Source organism: Chrysochloris asiatica, unplaced genomic scaffold (assembly GCF_000296735.1).
Source record: "Chrysochloris asiatica unplaced genomic scaffold, ChrAsi1.0 scaffold00216, whole genome shotgun sequence".
Classification (NCBI taxonomy): domain Eukaryota; kingdom Metazoa; phylum Chordata; class Mammalia; order Afrosoricida; family Chrysochloridae; genus Chrysochloris; species Chrysochloris asiatica.
In genome coordinates this window covers 180,324-202,893 of record NW_006408734.1, presented here as the reverse complement: position 1 = coordinate 202,893, position 22,570 = coordinate 180,324, and the positions used below count along the sequence as shown (strand labels likewise).

The 22,570-nt window shown below is 40.2% G+C and overlaps 1 protein-coding gene across 1 annotated transcript in view; it reads left to right on the top strand.

Moving 5' to 3' along the window:
* LOC102840903 (methionine aminopeptidase 1-like) overlaps positions 1-22,570 on the top strand; it is a 149,437-nt gene that overhangs the window by 46,550 nt on the left and 80,317 nt on the right. The window lies entirely within an intron of this gene.

The window sequence follows — 22,570 nt, the reverse complement described above, 5'->3', positions numbered from 1 at the left end:
CAGTCCTGTATCTGACAATGTTTCTCTGCTATTCATAGAGTTTTCGGTGACTAGCGATTCGGAAGTAGTTTGTCACTCTTTCTTCCTAGTCTGCCTTTGTTTGGAAGCTCATCTGAAACCTGTCCACCATGGGTGACCCTGCTGGTTATTTTAAATACCGGTGGCATAGCCCTCAAAATCACAGCAATTCAAGCCACCACAGCACGACAGACAGAAGAGTGGCGGTTGCGTGGTTGCTGTTAAATAGGAGTCTCTTTGTGCTAGGGCCCTTAAGTCTGGCTCAAAGGCGGGATTTCTGTCCTTGGATGTCAATCAAGAGGCAGAAGCTCAGCAGGGGCGACTGGGTTGTAGTGAGATGCTTTGGGCTGTGCTTGTGTGTCTCTAAGTTGGTCGACCCCGCCTCAAAGCCAGGATCCACCAGTTAGGCTAGGAAGGCATTTCTTTCCATAGAGGTAGTTAATATGATTTCTATGTATGTCATCTGGTGAGGTCCATTTGTATAGTCATCTTTTATGTTGTTTAAAAAAAGTATTTGCAGTGAAGAAATTCATTGGTCTTGCAGAATTCCTCCTGCAATCTCCAGCATCATTTCTGTCACCAAGGCCATATTTCCCAACTACTGATCCTTCCTCTTTGTTTCCAACCTTTGCTTTCTAATTGCCAGTAATTATCAGTACATCTTGATTGCATGTTTGATCATTTTAAGACTGAAAAAGTTGGTAGAATTCTTCAATTTTTTCTTTATTGCCTTTAGTGGTTGGTGTGTAAGTTTTGATAATTGTGGTAATAACTAGTCTGCCTTGTTGTTAAGTGCTGTCAAGTCAATTCCTACCATAGGGAGCCTATGTAGGGTTTCCGAGGAGCAGCTGGGTGAGCTTGAACTGCTGACCTTGCAGTTCAAAACGGCTTTGCAGCCTGGTGCGTTAACTCACAGCACCACACCAGGACTCCACAGTCTTCCTGGTAGGTGTATGGATATTACACTATCACAGATAGCGTTGTACTTCATGACTGCTTTTGATATGTTCTTTTTGATGATGAATGCAATGCCATTCCTCTTTAATTAGTCATTCCTGGTATAGGAAAACCATGAGATTGTCAGATTCAAAATGGCCAGTACCAGTCCATTTCAGTTTATTAATGCTTAGGATATGGATGTTTATGAGTTCCATTTCATTTTTGACAATTTCCAATTTTCCTAGGTTCATATTTTGTAAGCTCCATGTTCCGATTATTAATGGATGTTTACAGCTATTTCTCTTTATTCTGAGTTGTGCCCCATCAACAAATGAAAGTTCCTAGGGCTTTACTCTATTTGTGTCATCACAGTCAACTGTATTTTGAGGAGACAACTTTTTCTCAGTTGCATTTTGAGTGCCTTGCAACCTGAGGGACTCATCTTCTGGCACTATATCTGACAATATTCTGGGTGCTCGTCATCATGTATCAACATTCAGTGTTCTGGTGCTGACAGTGTTCCACTGTTATTCAGAAGGTTTTCAGTGACAAAATATTTTGAATTAGTCTTTCTCTCCTTTTCCTAGTTGTCTAGAAGCTCAGCTGCAACCTGTCCACTCTGGGTGACCCTACTTGTATTTAAAATACCACTGGCATAGCTTCCAGGATCACAGCAACTTGCAAGCCCACTACATTATGACAAATTGACAGATGAGTGGTGGGATATTTGCCTTAAAGTATATTTAATCAGATTTTAATATTGCCTCTCGTGCTCATTTTTGGTTGCCATTAGCTTGATAATTTTTTCCATCCTTTTATTTTTAATCTGTATTTATCTTTGAATGTAATGTGTGTTCTTGTAGACAGCATATTGAAGGATACTGGTTTCTTATCCATTCCGTCACTCTCTGTCTCTTGACTGGTGTATTTAGTCCGTTGATGTTCAGCGTAACTATTGTTACGTATGAATTGACAGCAGTCATCTTGCTGTTTTTTTTTCCTGTGGTGCTGCTGGTTTCTTTGTTCTGTAGTTTTCCCTGTGCTGAGTTCATTTTGTTTGTGTGTGACTTTTCATGTCAATTTTTTGGATAGTTTTAATGTTTACAAAATTTTCATGGATTTTGCTTTTCTTGATTGGATGTGAAGGTATATTTTGTTTCTTTGAGGTCACCCTGTAATCCATTCATTTCTTTCCCAAATTAAAATGGATTTTTCTTCTTTGTTTTCAACTTTTGCATTCCAATCACCAGTAATTATCAGTGTATTCTGATAGCATGTTTGATCAACTTCAGACTGCAAATGGTAAAAGTCTGCAATTTCTTTATCTTTGGCATTAGTGGTTGGTGTGTAAATTTGAATAATAGTTATATTAATGGATGGATCTTCCTTCTTTATGTGTATGAATATTATCCTCACACTGACTGCATTATTCTCTAGAATAGTTATTGAAGTGTTCTTTTTGACAGTGAATGTGACACTACTCTTCTTCAATTTGTCATTCCTCGCATAGTAAGACCATATTATCTTATTCATAATGGTCAACAGCAGTCTAGTTCAGCTCACTAATGCTTAGGAGATCAATCTTTTTGTGTTCTGTTTCATTTTTGATGGCTTCCAGTTTTCCAAGATTCATGCTTTGTACATTCTACATTCTGATTATAAATGGATGGGTGGTTGTAGCTGTTTCTTCTCATTTTGAGTTGTGCTCCATCAGCAAATGTAGGTCTTTAAAGGTTTGTTCCATCCATGTCGTTAAGGTCAGTTGTACTTTGAGGAAGCTGTTCTTTGTCATATTTTGAGTGCCTTCCAACTTAAGGAGCTCATCTTCTGGCACAATATATGACAGTGTTCCACTGCTATTCTTAAGGTTTTCACTGGCCAGGTTTTTCAGAAGTAGTCTGTCTTTGGAAGCTCTACTGAAACCTGTGTACCATGGATAACCCTGCTGATATTTGAAATATTGGTGGCATAACTTCTAGCATCACAGCAATGTACAAGCCACCACAGTACAACAAATTGACATCTGAGTGGTATACAATATCATTCTTACACCAAAGAAAATTAAAACGATTCCCCTAATATTATCTAATATTCTATTTAAAATATCTACCCAATATCTATTACAATAAGAATTTCTCTTCTAAGTGTGTGTTTTTAGTTAGGATCCTATCAGAACTCACGTATAGCTTATGGTTATCATGTTTAGTATCATTTCTTTTACTCTGGAATAGTCTTAGTGTTGCGCTACAGAATGGTGCACTGGGCCTCAAGGACAGTTTGAACCGCAAAATTAGTGATTCAACCTCATCAGCTGCTCCTTGGAAACCCTAGACAGGGTCGCTATGAGTCGGGAGTTTGAACTGCCAACCTTGCCAGTCCAGTGATTTTTTTTTCCTACAGCGCAACATCAGGACAGTGATTAAATCACTTGGCTGCTAAGATATAGGTCAGTAGCTTGAACCCACCAGCTTTGCAAAATCATTCAGTCTTGGAAACCCTATCAGACTATTGTATAGGAATCCTCGTGTGGCGCTGCTGGTTAATTCACTGGACTGCAATGTCAGTTTGAACCCCAAGGTCGGCAGTTCAAGTTTACCAGTCGCTTCTTGGAAACTTATACAGGGTTGCTATGAATTGGAACTGACTCGAAGGCACTTAGCAACAACAACAAATAGGAGTCCCATTATGTCACTGAAGGATAAGCACTGGATCACAAAGTTGGTTTGTACTGCTAGGTCACCAGTTCAAACTCACCAGCTGCTTCTCAGAAAACGCAGACAGGGTTGCTATGAGTTAGGTAGGACTGGACAACACTTAAAAACATCGACAACATAGGGTTGTTATAAGGAGATACCAACTCTGGCAATGGGTTTGGCTTTTACTTTTTTAGTGTTTTCTTTAAGTTGGAGATTAGGCCCAAAGACCTGATTAGATTCTTACCAAACACTTAACAACTAACTCTCTTAGGTGAGGTGTTGTACTTCATATTACATCGTCTTAAAAGGCACAAATTTGTTCTAGGTTGTCTGTCTCATGCCTAGTGTGTTCCAACTGCTTTGACTTTTTGGTACTAATTTTGATTACTTGGTTAAGGAGGTTGCTACCAGATCACCATTGTAAACGTACACTTTTTTGCTTTGTAATTATTAACATGTAATCTATGTGGTCATTCTAAAGTGCTATTACTGTTGTGTGTCATGGAGTCGATTCTGACTACTAGTGACCTTGTATAGGCCTTCTGAGGCTGTAAATCTTTCCAGAAGTAGAAAGGCTCATCTTTCGCTCACAGAGGCTGGTAGATTAACACTGTTACCTGTAGTTAGCATTTCAGTACTATCCGTGCACCTAAATTTTTTAGTTCAGATTGGAAATGATGATTTTTCTCCCAGTTATGTCATTTAAAGGCTGGTTTTTTTTTGGCTAGTGGTTACTCTCTTCAGCTAGTAAATATTTTTTTTTTTTTTTTTACTGTTTTATTGTGAATTATGTTTTATTGTGAATTATGTGATAGTTTACATGGGAGAACATTAGCTTTTCCATTTATTCTATTGTATATCATTCCATTGCCATAGTTAGAATCCCCTCCATGCATCATCAACCAACCAGAGGGTATACCCTGCAAGCCGGCCCCCCGGTCATCAGCACACACTCTTTTCCCTTGATGGTTCCAGGGACCTCGGCTCCTGGGCTGCATAGTTAATTACTCTCCTCCTTTTGCTACAAAACGACCCCCTTTACATTTCCAACCCTCACAGTCAGTCCTGATAACAATTATTCACTATTTTACCCACAAGAGACCTACCCCCATCTCCTTTCATCAGCCCTGCCCAGACAGATTGGATACTACTCAGTGGAGATTCTACCTTCCTCCGCGCTCTCTGGATCTAGGCTCCCTCGTGAAAGCTTGTTAAGCCAGTCCCTTCTTGCCTCTGTAGCACCCCCCCTCCCCCTTTGGGTAACCAATGTCCAAGTTGTGCATCCCTGTCTACTCTGTATATGGAGGGGATGGGAATGATCCTCGCTGTAAAGATTTGTTCCCTCTTTTGAGCTACTGCATCCATAGGTGTAGGTCAAGTTCATCAAATCTGATACATCAGATTACTCTTTTTTTTTTCTTCTTTCTTCTTCTAGTTGAGCTCTGAACATCCAGTCATTGAAGCCAGATCTAGTGGGTATTATCTGCAAGTGTGGATGTTCTTATGTGTATGCCCTCTCTTCTTATCAGCTGGATGCTTCGCTCTCCACTCTAGTCCTCTGTGCCTATGTCATTGACTCTGGGTCCAAGAGTCCCCAGGTCTTGCCAAGCTGCTGGCCAGCCAGGTCTCTACCTGGGTTCACAGGAAGAATGTATATGTTTTATCTAAAAATTGTTGTTAAGTACTGTCAGTCAGTTCTGACTAACAACGACCCTGTATAGGGTTTCCAAGGAGTGGCTGTTTGAGTTCAAATTGCCAGCCTTGTTTTTCATACTGATCTTGTGGTCCAGTGCTTTATCCCAAAATGGTAACGTAATATTCCTACCAAAAATGAGTAATGGTAATTCATTTACACTTCGAGTGGTTGCATATGTTTGTTGGTGTTTTCTAATTTTTCAACTTAGAAATTTTTGGATTTTTTTTTTCTTTCCCATTAAATGTTGAAGTCAATTACAGCACTTATTCTTTTTAATGTTCTAATTGTTTCAAACTTTGTTAACAGTTTGATGTTCTAACTACTTACCACCATGGAAGTAACTGCTGTATCCTTTTGACTCTTCTCTTTTTGATACACGGTGAATCAAATTCACTTTGTACTTTGCCTACCTCAGTTCTGAAATTAGTCTTGTCTCCAAGGTTTCTGATGGAAATGTCTTTAGGAAAGTAGATTAGAGTGTCAGCTATGGTCTTTACTGGTAGAGTGTCTGTCCTTCCATATAGGAGAATTGATAGTGACATCTTCAAGGAACTTTGCTGATGACTGAAGAGGACACAAACAGCCAAAGGGCAGCTTTTCACAGCAACACAGTTGTTGTTAGGAGCCATCGAGTCAGTACCTTCTCATAGTGACCTTATGCACAACAGAATGAAACACTGTCCAGCCCTGGGCCAACCTCACAATTGTTGTCACGCTTGAGCCCATGATGCTGCTACTTTGCCAATCTTATCTTGTTAGGCGGGGGGGGGTCTTCCTTTTTTTTTCTGACCCTTCGAAGACCTTACCAAACATGGTATCCCTCTCCAGTGACTGGTCCTTCCTGACAATATGTCTGAAGTATGAGAGAGGAAGTCTGAATGAAGTATGAGAGAGGAAGTTTGGCATCCTGGCCTTCAAGGAGCACTCTGGCTGCATTTCTTCCAACATAGATATGTTGGTTCTTTTGGCAGCCCATAGCACTTTCAATATTCTCCTCCAAACACCATAACTCAAAAGTATCGATTCTTCTACAGTCTTTCTTATTCACTGTCCAGCTTTCACATGCATATGAGGTTATTGAAAATACCATGGCTTGGGTCAGGCGCACCTTAGTCCTCAAGCTGACATCTTTGCTCTTCAACACTTAAAAAAGGTCTTGTGCAGCAGATTTGCCTAATGTAATACGTCATTTGATTTCTTGACTGCTGCTTCCATGAGTGTTGATAGTTGATCCAAGAATGAAGTCCTTGACAACTTCAGTCTTTTCTCCATTGATAAGAGTGTTGTTTGTTGGTCCAATGGTTAGGATTTTTGTTTTCTTCACATTGAGATGCATTCCATACCGAAGGCTTTGATCTTCATCAGTAAATACGGGGAATTTAGACATTGGCTATCAAAAATTGGGGGCTGTAAAGGCATGAAATGTCTGTCTTACAAGCTTTCATGAGTTTCCTTAGTTTCAGAAAGAGGGGGGTAAGGTAGAATACCCACTGAATTGTTTTCCAGATGGATCTGGTGAAAGGGAATGGCGGGACATGATGATAAGATTTTATGATTCAACTGTGAGTAATTGTTAGCAGGATTAATTGTGATTGTCATGATTGTAATTGTAGAAGATGTATAACTAAAAGGGAGGACTAATTTTTCATTTGAGGAACAAGAGGACACCAAGAAGGAAGAGCCTGAGAGGAGAGTGAGATCCTAGTACTTAGGGGAGTGGTGTTGGCAGAGGCGATGGCATGGAGAGATAGAGCAGCTGTGGACTTGAGACCTATGGACTGAGAAACATTATGTGCCTGTGGGTAGGAGGCAGGCTTGTAAAATGCGACCTTTGGAGTTTAAACGAATACATATTTTTGGTTTTGTATGTGTACATCAAATAGCTTTGTTGATCTGTGAAAAATAAGGTGTAAAAGGGTAGTTAGTAAAGGGAGGAAGCAGGATAACTGTTGTTGCAGGGAGGGGGTTGTAGCCATTGAGATGAAGCAAAACGAATGATTGGTTGAGGGTAAAGATGATGATTTTGTCTGTTAACCTTCATTCAATTCACAATAATAAAAATAAAAAGAATTGTGAGGATGGTACAGGACTGGGAAGTGTTTTGTTCTGGTGTTCATTGGGTTGCTTTGAGTCGGAACCAACTCAGTGGCACCTAACAAGAAGTTGAATTACTGAGTCAAAGTATTTTATTTGCTGTGTATACATGTTTGTTTAGGTAGTAAATATTTGTATGTGTGGTATAGTGAATTTTTTAATGTCTCTTCTAGATGTAGTCTGTAACTCTTCCTAAACAGTTTTTGAATTACTGGGTCTGGGTAAGAGAAGTGAGACATGGATGACGTGTGATTCAGCTATGGATGTTAACAGTTACTTGTAATTGTCAAAACTTGAAGCTCTAGCATGGATGTAAATGCACTGTCTTAGAAGCATGAGTGGAGAATCTCAGTGTCATCCAAGAAGAAGAGTTAGGAGTGGAGTATACATCTTTTGGACCCTGAGATCTCTCCTTGACCAAGGACAGAAAGCTGTGACACCAGAGGAGTGGCTTAGGAACAGCAGCCGCAGAACCAAGAGCCAGAGCACAAGACAGAGTGATGGGCTTCCCAGCCCACGGAGCAAGTAAAACTGAGTGACTTTTGGCAGGAGGCATACTTGCAGATTGGCGTGCTTCCAGGCACCTAATTGGGGCTAGGTTTACTGACCCATGGAGCTAGAGCCAAGTGATTTCAGACTGAGGCTTGTGGTAGAGTATTGTGTCCTATGGACATTTAACACTGTCCTGGTCTGGTGCTGTAGGATAAGCTCTCGATCAAAAGGTTGGTTTGGGCCACAAGTTTGGTGGTTCAGAATCACCAGCTGATCCTTATGTAGGGTCACTATGGATCAGAACTGATTTGACTGCAATTAACAACCAACAACAAAAAGAACTTTGTAACATTGGACAGAAGAGAAAGGCCTGCCTATGGACTTGACTGAAGAGAGGCTGGCCTGACTAGAAGAATGGAAGAACTGTGCCCAGAGCATTTCTTACCCTGAGTTGCAACCTTTTAACTTCCCCAGTAAATCCTATAGTGGTGAGTGTGATGTCTGATTCTTTGTGGCCATTGCAGAGAATTATTGAATCTGGCTCAGTAGAGAGTGCTGTGGGAGGAATGTTTGAAGTCATTTTTTGCAATATGCATGCTATATTTTGATACACATACCCTTCTAGGTAACAATGGACATGTCATCATTTCCTAACATTGCAGGTGTGCTCATTTGCTCACACCCACCTCAGCGTAAATTGATTTTAGATTTGAAATGATGGAAGCCAAGGCTTTGAAGCAGTTCGAATCGTTTGGTCATGACTGATGCAATGAAATTGCAGTAGACCCAACATTGGTATATTGGAATGGAGTCCTAGTGTGGTGCTGTGGGTTAATGTGCCAGACTGCAAAGCTGTTTGAACTGTTCAAGCTCACCAGCTGCTCCTCGGAAACCCTATACAGGGTCACTATGGGTTGGAATCAACTTGACGGTACTTAACAACAACACCACACTGAACTGGAGAAAATTATGGGTTGAAGTCATGGAATGGGGTACTCAGAAGAGTAGTAGTGAGCTATTCCAGGAACCTGATCGGGATGATTGGATTATTGCCTGTCTGGAGAGCAACACCAATCAAAGTGGCACAGTGATTTTTGAGCCGGGCACTATTGTTCCTGCTATTGCTTGTCAAGAGATTTGATTGCTGTGCACATTGCCTTTGTTTTCTAAGAGGTAGATTAAGTGTTTAATAGGGCATCAACCATACCTTTTCCTATCCTGGTTATTGTTCTGGTATAACCACACATTATAGATTGGGCCTTTCTGGTTTCATTTCCCCAGCTATGACTTCACTGTAAGAACCAGTTCAGAGCTCTGTGGAAACAGATCTAATACAGGCATACCTTGTTCAGTTGAACTTTACTTATTGCACTTTCCAGATACTACATTTTTTACAAATTGATGTTTTGTAGCAACCCTGTTGGTCTGTTGAATAAGTCTGTTGGTCCCGTTTTCCCAGCACAAGCCCACTTCATAATATTTAAAACTTTCTTATAATGTTATTGCACACTTAGTAGACTATGTTGTTAGATGCTGTTGAGTTAGTTCTGACTCATAGTGACTTTATATAGGGTTTCCAAGAGGGGTTGGTGGATTTGAACTGCCGACTTTGTGATTAACAGTCAAGTGCCAACAGCTTTTATATACATTGGGGAAAAAAACCAATTTCTGACTCACTTTATTGCATTATTTATTTTATTGCTGTGGTCTGGAACCAAACATGCAATATATCTGAGGTATGCCAGGATGGCCAGACTTCATTTCTCATACTTTGAACATATTAGAGAAGGACATCATGCTTAGTAAAGTGGAGGGTTAGTGAAAAGGAGGAAGGCATCCAATAAGATGGATTGGCACAGTGATAGCAGCAATGGGCTCTCAAGCGTAGCAACGATACTTCTAGTCAGGTGCAAGACCCAGGCAGTGCTGTTGTACATCAGGTTGCTATGCAACTTGGCAGCACCTAACAATAACAACAATGCTTATGTAGGATTTCAAGGAGCTATTAGGCAGGTGGTCACATTCTGAAAACAACGTTAATTCTAGCAGTTACTTGTAAGCTGAATTGGAAAAGACAAAAACTAGAGTTTGGACATAGGGAGACAACTTGGGAAGCTGTTGCAGTTGTTTGGACTAACTTGTACATATTAATTGGAAAAAATAAATAATGTACCCCACTGAATAGTATTCATCTGATCTAGACAGGTCTGGTGAAAGGAGATGGAGGTAAGATGCTTTTTTTTTCCTTTAAGTTTTTATTGTGGGTTGAGTGAAAGTTTACAGGGCAGATCATCAGTTTCACATTTAACAAATCATACACCTTGTTTCATCACAATGATCACATTCACCTTGATGTATATGTACATGTAACAGTATTTCTCTCTATTCACTTTAGCTCTTTTTTTAAAAAAAAAAACAACGCTCAGGCATATATAATAATTTACACCACCAGAGGGCACGTTCTGCAAGTCTCCCATCTTGGCCGCCTGCTCTTAGCCCCTTTCTTCCCAAGAATCTAGAGTCCTCAGCTGCTCCATATCTCCATCTCTGCCTCCATCCCAGGTGTCGCTGCTTCTCTGGATAAGGTCCTGCATTAAGCTTGTGCTCTTCTCCCTTGATGGTCCTTGGGTACTTTGTTTCTGGACTGTAAGTTTAACTGCTCCCCCATTTTTGTTACAAAACTTCTACCTTTACAATTGTGACAGTCACAGTTACTCATGATAACAATTACTCACTATTGAATCATAGGAATCTTATCCCCATCTCTTTTAATAGACCCATCTAGACAAGATGACAACTATTTCAGTAGGAACTCTTTTCTTCCCCCACACACTCTTAAATTAAACTCCCTCTTGAAACCTTGTAAGCTAGTCACTTCGTGCCTTTATCTCTCCCTCATTTTAGGTAGCCAATGTCTAAGTTGCCAGTTCGTATCTAGCTTGTGTACAGTGGGGATAGCATTGATACTTGATGTGAAGACTCCTTCTCTCTCTGTTGGTATTTAGAATTACTAATTCCATGACTATAGGTCAGGTTCATCAAATTGTAGCAATTTACCCTTGTTTCCTTTATCAAAAACAAAAATTTTTTTTCCTCTAGTTGAGTTCTGATTATCAAGCCTTTGAGGCTAGATCACATGGGTACAATTTGCAAGTTTGGGTGTTCTTGTGCATCTCCCCTCACTTCATATCAGCTGGATGCTTCACTCTCAGCTCTAGCCTTCTGTGGCTATATCCTTGTCTGTGGGCTCATGTGTCCCCAGGTCTTACCACACTTTGGATCAACCAGCCCTTCCTCTTCTCTCTCTCATATCAAGGTCAATGGGAGTCAATGGATCATGGTTGAACTCAGCCCATTTCTTCATTTCTGCCTTTTCCCCTCTTCCACTCACCAGTAGACCAACATCGCCAGCAAGCTTCCATGCCTGAGTTTCAGTCTTAGAGGGGTGTTTGTCCTGAAGGAACTTGATTGCTTATCTTGATGACTTCCCGGCAAACAGCTTGCTTATTCTTGCAATAGCCAGCCATACTGACATTTTTGTTTGGGGTTTTTCCTGATGATCCTTCTTTGAAGATGCATCTTCTGATGCTCTAGCTGTTCCAGGCTGGTCTGCTTGTCCTTTCTAGTGGGAATGTCCCACCACAGAAGGTTCTGGATGGGACTCAGGATTCCACCTAAGGTTCTATACTCTGCAAAGGCTCCACAAGAGGCCTGTATCACTGGGCAAGTTCTAGAACCCCTTTTAGGTTTTCCAATCAGTTATAGGCTGAAGATGGGCTTACAGGTTTTCTGTAATCATGTTTCCCAACATTCCTTTCTATCCCACTCAAGTGTCTATTTTACAATAGTAGACAAGGGAAACCAATATTCATAAGACAGTCAAGCATCTTAGTATTATTTCCCCTCTTCAAACTATGCCTAGATCCGTGTATCACAGAGCCCTGTTGATCCAAGGTTGAGCATGCATCACTATTTACCTCTGTCCCACTTAGGCCATGCAAACCTGTCTCAGTGTTCACTTTTCTATCTTGTTCTTCCACCTCCTCACCCTTATTGTATTGCCCTCCCCAACACCTAAAACATGATGTGTCTGCCTTTATCCTGTTCTCTATCGTTGCCTCCCTCCACCTCCCGCAAAACTCCCCACCTCCACCCCACCTCTGTGGATTACTTTATATTCCATTAACTTTTCCCTCCATTTAAGGCAGTCTATTTTATCCTATAATCTACCTGACCTTCCCACCACCTAGATCTTTGTTCCTATGTGTTTACCTTCTTCCACATTATAATTGTTTTGATCATAGACTGACTTCCCAGATGCTCTGAATTTGTTCTTATAGTTTTATTCTGTTCTGGACTCTTCCGTTTGTCAATTGAGTTCAGGGTGATGCTGCCATGTATGTCAATTTCTGGTTGTTGTCTGTTCTTGTTGGTTTCTGTCACAGAACTCCCTTTAGGATGTTTTTCATCACAAGGTTGGCTTTGGCAAAATCCCTTAGCTTCTGTTTATCCTGGAATGTTTTGATTATACCATCGTATTTGATTGACAGATTTTCTGGGTAGAGGATTCTTGGTTGGCAGTTTTTTTCTTTCAGGGTTTATATATGTCTCCCCATTGCCTTCTTTCCTGCATGGTTTCTGTTGAGAAATCCAACCTTAATCTGATTTGCTTGCCTTTGTATGTTACAGTTCTCTTTTCCCTAGCTGCCTTCAGGATTCTGTCCTTATCTTTGATTTTGGAGAGCTTGATTATTATACGTTTTGGTGATTGTCTTTTAGGGTCCATCCTTCCTCGGGTTTGTTGAGCTTCTTGGATGCTTAACTTTTTGTTTTTCAGTATGTTAGGAAAATTTTCTTCCAGAACTTCTTCAACTTTCTCTTCTGTGGACTTGTATGGTTCTTCTTGTTCCGGAATGCCAATAATTCTTATGTTATTCCTGTTCATGTTGTCCAACATGAATCTTAGACTTTCCTCAGATTTTTAAATTCTTTTTTCTGTTTTTTCTTCTGTCTTAGTGGTATTGACAGATTTATTTTCCAGCTCATTAGTTCTGGATTCCTTCTCTTTAGTTCTACTCATTTGTCCTTTCAGTGTATTGTCCATTTCTGATATTCTATTATTAATCCTTTGGACCTCTTTCTGTAGGTTCTGAATTGTTTCCAGTGCTGTATTTATCTTATTTGATTGTTCCTGTAGCACTTTCCTGACTTCTTCCTTATTTTTCTCTACTCCATTGGAAAGTGTTTTAATACGTTTTATAATTATTTTTCTGAATTCCTTCTCAGGCATTTCCAAAGCCTGCCCTCCTTCCAGTATGGAGTGTAGGTCTACTTCTAACTCATTTGTCTCTATCACTTTATCTCGATTCTGAACATGGGCTGATATGGTCATCTGTTTCTGATTTTGGGGCATATTCAGTGGTTACCTATGGCCTTAATACTTAGATGGGTGTGTGTTTTGATATTTTTTATGCTTTCTGATTGCCGCCAGGTAGATGTGATCCAGGAGACGGGATTCCCTTTTCACTCTTCTTCCTGAGAAATTTCAAGATGCCACTGTTGGTTGCTATGATGTAATTAAGGATTTTATTTTTGGGCTGCTTCCTTTTTAGACTGCCTGTCCTGCTCCACAACTCCTGTTTGGGCCTTTTTCCTAGTGATAAAGAGTTCCGAGCTGTCTGTGGCCATTTTTCACTGCCCTTTGGTTTTAAGTGGAAACTGCCCCTTTGAATTTTAAGGAGATTTGTGCACATGCATAGTAGAACCCTCTGAGGGTGGGGGTTGGGTGTCCACACTTGCTCAGGCCACCCCTCTAGTCACCAGAATGGAGGTGTGCAGACAGCGAGAGGCCAATAAACAGATACGAATAAAGAATGTCCACACTTTTATCTCTGTGGTTCTGTCAGGCATCCGTAGTTGCTCTGATCCATCCCCTGTTTGGTCTCACCCAAGATGGCCGCTCAGGGAGCAGCTGAGTGCCTTAGATTAAAAAGCCCAGGATTCCTTGTTTCTGCTATAAATTCCACTGGCTGTAAGCCTTCCAACTTTCTAAATATTCCTTTATATGTGGTTCAGAGTTGGGATCATTCCCTGAGCTTACTTGGTCTGGTATTCTGTGTTGTTGCTGATGGAGCTCCTCATTGCATTTCTACCCTCTCCGCTATCTTGTTTGTTCTCCAAGGAGATAAGATTCTTAATGATTCAATAGTGAGTAATTGTTATCATGTTGTGACTGTCACAACTGTAAAGGTAGAAGTTTTGTAACATAAAGGGGGGGGGGGTCGTAGTAAATCTTACAGTCCAGGAGCAGAGTACCCTCGACCATCAGGGGAGAAGAGCATGAGCGGAATGTGAGACCCTATCCAAAGAAGAAGCTACACCAGAGATGAGGACTCTAGACTCATGGAAAGAGAAAGGCTGTGCTGGAGGCCAGGAGGCAGGCTTGCAGAATGTACCCTTTTGTTGTTGGAATGATTATCTATTCCTGAGTGTTTTTGTGTTCACCCTCCCTCCCCCTCAAAAAACCCAGAAGGAATAGAAGCAAGTACTGTTGAATGATGATACATGGAGGAGATTGTAATCACTGCAGTGAAACGAAGAATGTGAAACTGATATTCTCCCATGTTAAACTATCACTCAATTTACAATAAAACCCTGAAAACAAACAAACAAGTAATGTAGGAAACAACTTCACAGCTGTGAAATGAAAACATAGATCTCTTAACTCTGATAATCTTTTTTCTCTCTACTGGTTTTTAATCTTGGAAATATACTAGAATCATCTTTATAGCCCACCTCTAGACATTATGATTTAATTTGAGGTGGGAACAGCACCTGTTTTTCCCCCTCAAGTGATTGTAATGAGTAGCCAGGGTTCCGAACCCTGATACCCCTATAGTCAAATTGAAACCCACTGCCATGCTTTGATTACAATTCATAGCAACCCTATAGAACATTAGAAATGTCCCTATAGGGTTTCCAAGGCTGTAAATCTATTGAAACAGTCTGCTACATCTTTGTCTCACAGGGTGTGACTAGTGGGTACCAACTGCTGACATACTGATTAGCAGCTTTAACTGCTGTGCTATCAGGGTGTCTCAGTACTCTTATACAGAAAACCAAAAAACAAACCCACTGCCTTCGAGTTAATTCCTACTCATAGAGATCCTGTAGGTCAGAGTAGAACTGCTCCACTGGGTTTCCAAGATCTGCAAATATTTATGGTAGCTGACAGCCTTATCTTTCTTTGAGTGACTGGTGGGTTTGAACTGCTAACTTTAGATTAGCAGCCCAACACTTAACCTACCGTACCACCATGGCTCCTCAGTATCCCCATTGTTGTTGTTAAGTGCCCTCAAGTTGGTTCCAACTCAACGACCTTATATAGAGTTTCCAAGGAATGACTGGTGGGTTTGAACTGCCAACCTTGTGGTTAGTAGTCCATTGCTTATCCTATAGCACCAGTGGTATGGAGTCCTGGTGTGGAACTGTGAGTTAATGTGCTGGACTGCAAAATCAGTTTGAACTGCAGCGTTGGCAATTCAAGCTCACCAGCTGCACCTCGGAAACCCTATACAGAGTCACTGTGAGTTAGAATCAACTGGATAGCATTTAACAACAGCAACAACAAATGACTGACAAAAAGATAAAAGAAAACAAAAACACAGAAAACACTTTAGGTGAATTCAGGAAATACTGCAAGAGCAAACAGACAAAATAAATGCAAATTTTGAAACAATAGAAAACCTGCAATTAGAAATTCAGTTGATTTAATACTAAGATTTCAGAAATGGAACTACATTGAAAGGGCAAAGGAATAGATTTGAAAGCACTGCAAGCCTGAACTAGTGACCTTGAGGATAAAATTCTCAATGCCAGATGAACAATCAGAAAAAAGAATGAAAAAATTTGAAGAAAGAGTTACATAGGACACCATGAAGAGCAATAACTTAACAAGTGATCAGAATTCTAGAAAAAAGCACTGACAAAATTGTTGGAAGAAAACTTCTCTTTGAAAGTACCTAAATATCATTCTTTGGAATTCTTTTTCAGTTCCATTACATTTTCTTCTTCAGCAATGTTTTCTGGCTCTGCATCTTGGCGTTAAGTAGTTGGAGAATAAGGCAGAATGACCTATTCCTACTGCTATCAAGTCAATTCTGACTCCTAGTTATCCTATAGGATCCAGTTGAACTGCTCCATAGGCTTTCTGATGCTTTACATCTTTACAGAGACAGATTGTCTCATCTTTTTCCTGTGGAGTGTTTGGTGGTTCTGACTGCCAACCATTTGGTTCACAGCCCAATACTTAACCAACTATGTTAGCAGGCTCTTTATGTACCTTGTTGGTGTTGTTGATGGTGGTGGTGATAGTTTGCCGTGGAGTCTGTTCCAACTCACAGCTGTGAGTTCTGAAGCTGTAAATCCTTACCGGAGCAGAAAGTTTGTTGTTGTTGTGAAGTGCTGCCGAGTCGGTTCCTACCCATAGTGACTCTGTAGAGGGTTTCCGAGGAGCAGCCGGTGAGCTTGAACCGCCAACCTTGCAGTTCAGACGGCTTTGCAGTCTGGCGTATTAACCCGCAGCACCATGGTAGTGTTTGAAATAGACCTGATGGAGTAGGCAAGATATAACTATTAAGGATGTGTGTCAGGAACAGATAGACTAGGATGCACAAAGGGAAGAAGATTGGGAAATGTGCTGTCTGTCTGGCAACCTCTAAGTTTGATTTAATTAGGACATTGCATAAATGCATCATATAAGGAGGGGAAGAATGTCTAGCTAAGGAGTCTGGAGCTGACCAGAGACATCATGAGTCTGGTCCTAGTCTTGTAGTGAATGTTGTTATCTCTTGTTGATTTGGCCCTGATTGATGGTGACCCTGATACACAACTGAATAAAACACTGGGAGGAAGAAAGAGTGAAATTGTGACTTGGGGGATGAGACACTGTCCAGACTTAGGGAGTTATTGGGATATATGAGAATGTTCTTGATGTTAACAGTGCTTTGGAAGACCATGACCTTGGTGCCTCATGTATTTAGCAAGAAAGAGGAAGGTGACTGCCCTTGTATAGTTGCGAGATGTTTATTATGGATATTTTGATTCATTTATTTCTTAATTCTCATATATCTTGTAATACACATCTTTAATTAACTGCTATGTTTTATGAAACAGGTCCTTGATTTATAAATTGAGAATAATCCTTTAGCCTTCTAATTAAAATGCTAGGACATGATGTAAACTCTTGAGGGAAATATCAGGCTATTTGGGTAGCTACTTTTCAATAAATGTGCTGAATTTCAGAATGTTAGTTAAGTAATACTTTTAAAGTTGTGGTGTGGTGCTATGGAACAAGCATTGAACTGCTAACCTCAAGGTCAGTGCTTCAAACCCACCAGCCATTCCTTGGAAACCCTATACAGGGTCACTGTGAGTTGGAACCGATTCGACAGCACTTAGAACTACAACAGCATAGGTGGGTGGAATAGATTAAACGACTATAAGTGAACTACCGTTAATGTATTTATTTGTGAGTTTCACAAGTAGCAATCATTTTTGTTTTCTATATGTATAAATAAGGAGCTCTGGTAGCGTAGTGGTTACAAATTGGGCTGTGAATCTTAAGGTCAGCAGTTCGATACTACCAGCTGCTCTGCGGGAGAAAGATGAGGCGTTCTGCTCCCGTAAAGATTTACAGCCTCGGAAACCCTGTACAGGGTCGCTATGGGTCGGCACCGACTCAACGGCACTTAACAACAACAACAACAACAACAACATATGTATAAATGGTAATGTAACAACTCTGATGAAAATATAGCTGGGAGAACAGTTGATTGGGATTGAGTTGATTTCGTAAGGTACAGCTTCATGAAAATACCAATGTGTTTCTAGAACTCTTCTGGGTCAAGAGATGTTCTTGTCATGCATGTTTTGAATGAAAAGGGGATGTATAATCACATGAATTTAGAGTTGACTGCCTGTTGTGTCCACTCTTGGAGGTACACAATGTTCTTTAGCGCCTGGAAGGTTCTGAGGAATCTTGGAGTAAAGAAACCTGTTTAACTTTTATTTCCAGTGTTTCCTGAATACAGTACTCTTTCTACTGACTAATATCCAAGAGACTGGTGCTCTGAGGGGTCCAAGTTTGAGAACCACTGATTTGTACATTAATGAGTAATAGAATGATGTATGTATTGCTAGGGGAAATTGGTGGAGTTGAGGGATCCAGTTCTTGCTTTTAGGATTCATACCATTCAAAGCCCATCGCTTTGGTCTCACTGCAAGTATTTTAAGACTAGGGGTTGCTATGAATCCATGTTGATTACAAGGAAGTGGGTTAGTTTACTTCCCACTTTACTGATTACTTCGAGTTTTATACAATTAAATTTTATCTCTAATTAGAAAAGTAATTCATCCTCATTATTAATAAAAAAATAGTCGAGAGAGAATGTGACACTATCCCAAATCTACTTGTTTTAAAGATGTTACCACTGTTTTAAGCCTAAAATTGCATCCTTAAAATGTATCTTACAGATCTTTCCTTTCAGTCCATCTAGGTTTGCCTTACATTTTTCAGTGGTATATTGTGTTTGTATGAAGATATTTCTTAAGCTTCTTTGTTGTTGTTACATGCCATTGATTTGGCTCCTACTTGTAGCAACCCTGTAAGGGCTTCTGAGGGCAGCTGGTGGGTTTAAACCAGTTACCTTCGGTTAGCAGCCCTGTGCTTATCCTAAAACCTACTCCAGGACTCCATAAGGTTTTCTGATAGGAGGAAAATCATGATGTGACCATTCTTATTTGGGTGTGTATTGTTGTTGTTGCTAAGTGCCATTGAGTTGGTTCTGACTCATGGTGTCAGGTGCCATCGAGTCAGAGCCAACTCATAGAGACCCCATGCACAGCAGAACGAAACAATGTCCGATCCTGGGCCAACCTCACTACCGCTGCCACACTTGAGTCCATCAATGATGCCACCTGGCCAATCCATCTCGTTAGAGGTCTTCCTCTTTTTCTCTGACCCTCCACCTTACCCAGCATGACATCCTTCTCCAATGATTGTTTCCTCCGGACAATATGTCCAAAGTATGAGAGACGAAGCTTAGCCATCCTGGCCTCCAAGGAGCACTCTGGCTGCACTTCTTCCAAAACAGATCTATTGGTTCTTTTGGCAGTCCATGGCACTTTCAGTATTCTCCTCCAACACCACAACTCAAAGGCATCAATTCTTCTATGATCTTCCTTATTCACTGTCCAGCTTTCGCATCCATATGAGGCTATTGAAAACACAATGGCCTGGGTCAGGCGCACCTTAGTCCTCAAGCTGACATTTCTGTTCTTCAATACTTTAAAAAGTTCCTGTGCAGCAGATTTGCCCAGTGCGATACATCGTCGGATCTCTTGTCTGCTGCTTCCGTGAGTGTTGATAGTTGATCCAAGAAGAATGAAGTCCTTGACAACTTCAATCTTTTCTCCATTGATAAGAATGTTGTTTATTGGTCCAGTGGTGAGGATTTTTGTTTTCTTGACATTGAGATGTAATCCATATCGAAGGCTGTGCTCTTTAATCTTCATAAGTAAATGTTTCAAGTCCTCTTCACTTTCAGCGATTAAGGTTGTGTCATCTGCATATTGCAGGTTGTTAATGAGTCTTCCTCCAATCCTGATGCCACGTTTTTCTTCATAGAACCCAACTTCTCGTATTATTTGCTCAGCATACAGGTTGAATAAGTATGGTGAAAGAATACAACCCTGTCTTACACCTTTCCCAATTTTAAAACATTCAGTGTTCCCATGTTCTGTTCGAACAACTGCTTCTGGGTCTAGGTACAGATTTCTTAGAAGTACAATTACGTGTTCTGGAATACTCATACTTCTCAGTGTTGTCCATAGCTTGTCATGATCTACACAATCGAAAGCCTTTGCGTAGTCAATAAAGCACAGGTAAACATCCTTCTGATATTCTCTGCTTTCAGCCAAGATCCATCGGACATCAGCAATGATATCTCTCGTTCCAAGGCCTCTTCTGACTCATAGCGACCCGGTATAGGTTTCCGAGAAGCGACTGGTGAGTTTGAACTGCCAGCTTTTTGGTTCAAACTGACCTTGTAGTCCAGTGCGTATCCTACAGTGCCATATCAGGACTCCTTGGATGGTCTATCTAGTTCAGATAAAGTATATAATAAAAGAATGAAAAGGTTAATTTTTACTTTGGTAAACAGATTCCTAAGCTTCATTTAAATATTTAATGTAATAAGTGACCAACCCTGTTGCCATTCTTACTCATGGCTGTCAAAGTAGTAGAACAGTGCTGCATAGGGTTTTCAGTTAGTGGTTATGAGTACATAACTGTTTGTACATCCAGGACTCCTAGAGACAGTAATGTTAAGTGCTGTCAAGTCGGTCCTGACCCATTGGCGACCCTGTATAGGGTTTCCAGGATATTTTAAAGCTATGTTTATTTCTTAATGGCCTTTTCTAGTAGTTGCCTGTTTATATAAACTGCAAGCCACTTTGGAGATCATTTTTCAAACTGGGATCTTGCCAAGCACTTTTTGTTTGCCCTTATTTTGCCGTAAACTTAAAATATTTATAATAATGTGGATGGCTGGCTTTAGCATATAAAAAATCTTGTTGAAAATGTTTTCTGCGAAAGTGGAATCAAGGATGGCTATAATTAAATCTTGGTAATTGCTCCATAGCAATTACTAATTTTCTGTGAATATTTAAAGTTTGCCCTAAGTGATGGTCTTTATATGTTAGCTTGAGTTTTTCACTCTGTTCATTTTGGAGTGAGGATGAAGAGGAGATTTAAGTAGTAGAAACTAATTGCTAAAGGATTTAGAAGGAAGTGTCATTTCCTACTGTGGAGCAAGGTGAGTTTTACAGAAAAGATGGCATTTAAAATCAGTTATTGTTATTTTCTGTAGGGTCTGAGTTGACTCAATGACAATGAATTTGAATTGGTTTATTGTTATTGTCCTGTCCTGTCCTGGTGTGGCACTTTAGGATAAGCATAGGCTACGTGTTCAAACCCATCAGCCGCTCCTTGGAAACCCTATACAGGTTGCTATGAGTTAGAATTAACTCTATGGTACTTAACAACAGCACTCTTGTTAAGCAGAGTTTGAATGGCGGAGAACAGGGTATACAATTTAAGATTATATGCTTGGAAACAGGCACATGTAGTTTGGGTACAGCTCCCTCCATCTGTGCTAGTCAGAAAAGTTCTGCTTTTTTCTGTATTTGAAGTATTGAAGATTCCACATGATTTCACAATATAAGAGTGCTGTGACCAAGGAAGGCAAAGATGTTTGGAACTGAACTCTGTTGTACTCCAGATGGCCAGTGTTTGCAATTAACAGTGAAAAGTCTTTGATAAAATAAAATAAGGAAACATGAGAAGTCTTTATAATAATTCAGGAGGTGGTGATGGCGCTCTGGATGTTGTAAATAACATTAATTTCTGAGAATGGAAATTAGGAAAACAATAAGTAATGGTGAGTGTATCGATACAGCTCACTATAAGGGATGGGTCACTGATGGAAAAGTGTTATTGTTTAAGGGTGTGAGATTGAGTTGGAAGAAATTCGTGATCTGACTTTTTTTTTGATCTGACTTTTTTGAGGCCAGTTAGCTGTTGAGTTCACCAGAAGGGTGATATGGTATCTCCCAGGAAAGAGGCTGAAAGAGATGGGCTGGTCATGTTTAGGCCCCTATGAGGAGATACTCAGTTGTGGGACAGGGTAAATGTGTCTAGTCAAGTTATGAGTAGGGATGTATAAATGTATTAAATCAATGCCATATTAATTGGTATAATTCTGTGAAGTAAAAAAAGATACTTCTCAGAATAAGAAAATAACTGGTCACTTATATGGTGGGGCAAGAATATGGTTTTTTAACTTTAAAAATATTGGCATGAAAAAAATATATAGATGTTGGCATGAGAAATGGTGTCTAACTATACTTGAATAATTTCATAATATTGTACTAATTATTTTTGCTTTTTAAATTTGTTTTGATGATTGAGAAGACATGGATGTACATGGTTTAGAGTCACATAATCCTTACTCCCCATGCTAGATAACCTCTTTCAGTATAATAAATGGATTATTTTGACATTTATTTCTCTATCTCTAAACAACATGGCTTATATTGGTACAGCTTGATAATTTGGTTTTAGGCCATATCTGTAGACATCTCACAATGGAAGAAGAGGATTTTACTTTCTTTACTGTCACTCTGGAGTCATGATGTGGCACTGTAAGATAAAGCACTGAATGGCTAACTGCAGGGTCCACAGTTCAAACCCACCAGCCGTTCCATAGAAACCCTATGCAGGCTCACTATGAGTTGGAACTGACTTGATGGTACTTAACAACACCAAGTCTCACTCTGTATTTGCATGAGCTTTTTTTTTTAAGGTTTTATTGTGAGTTAAGTGATAGTTTACATGGGAGAACATTAGCTTTACAAAATTCATCCTATCGTATTTCGTTTCATTGCAGTGATTACCGTCCCCTCCATGCATTATCAAACAACCACAGGGTACACCCCACAAGTCTGCCCCCTAGCCATCAGCACGCAGACAGTCTCCCTCCCTCAATCCAGTGTTCCCAGCTGCTCCATCTCCCCA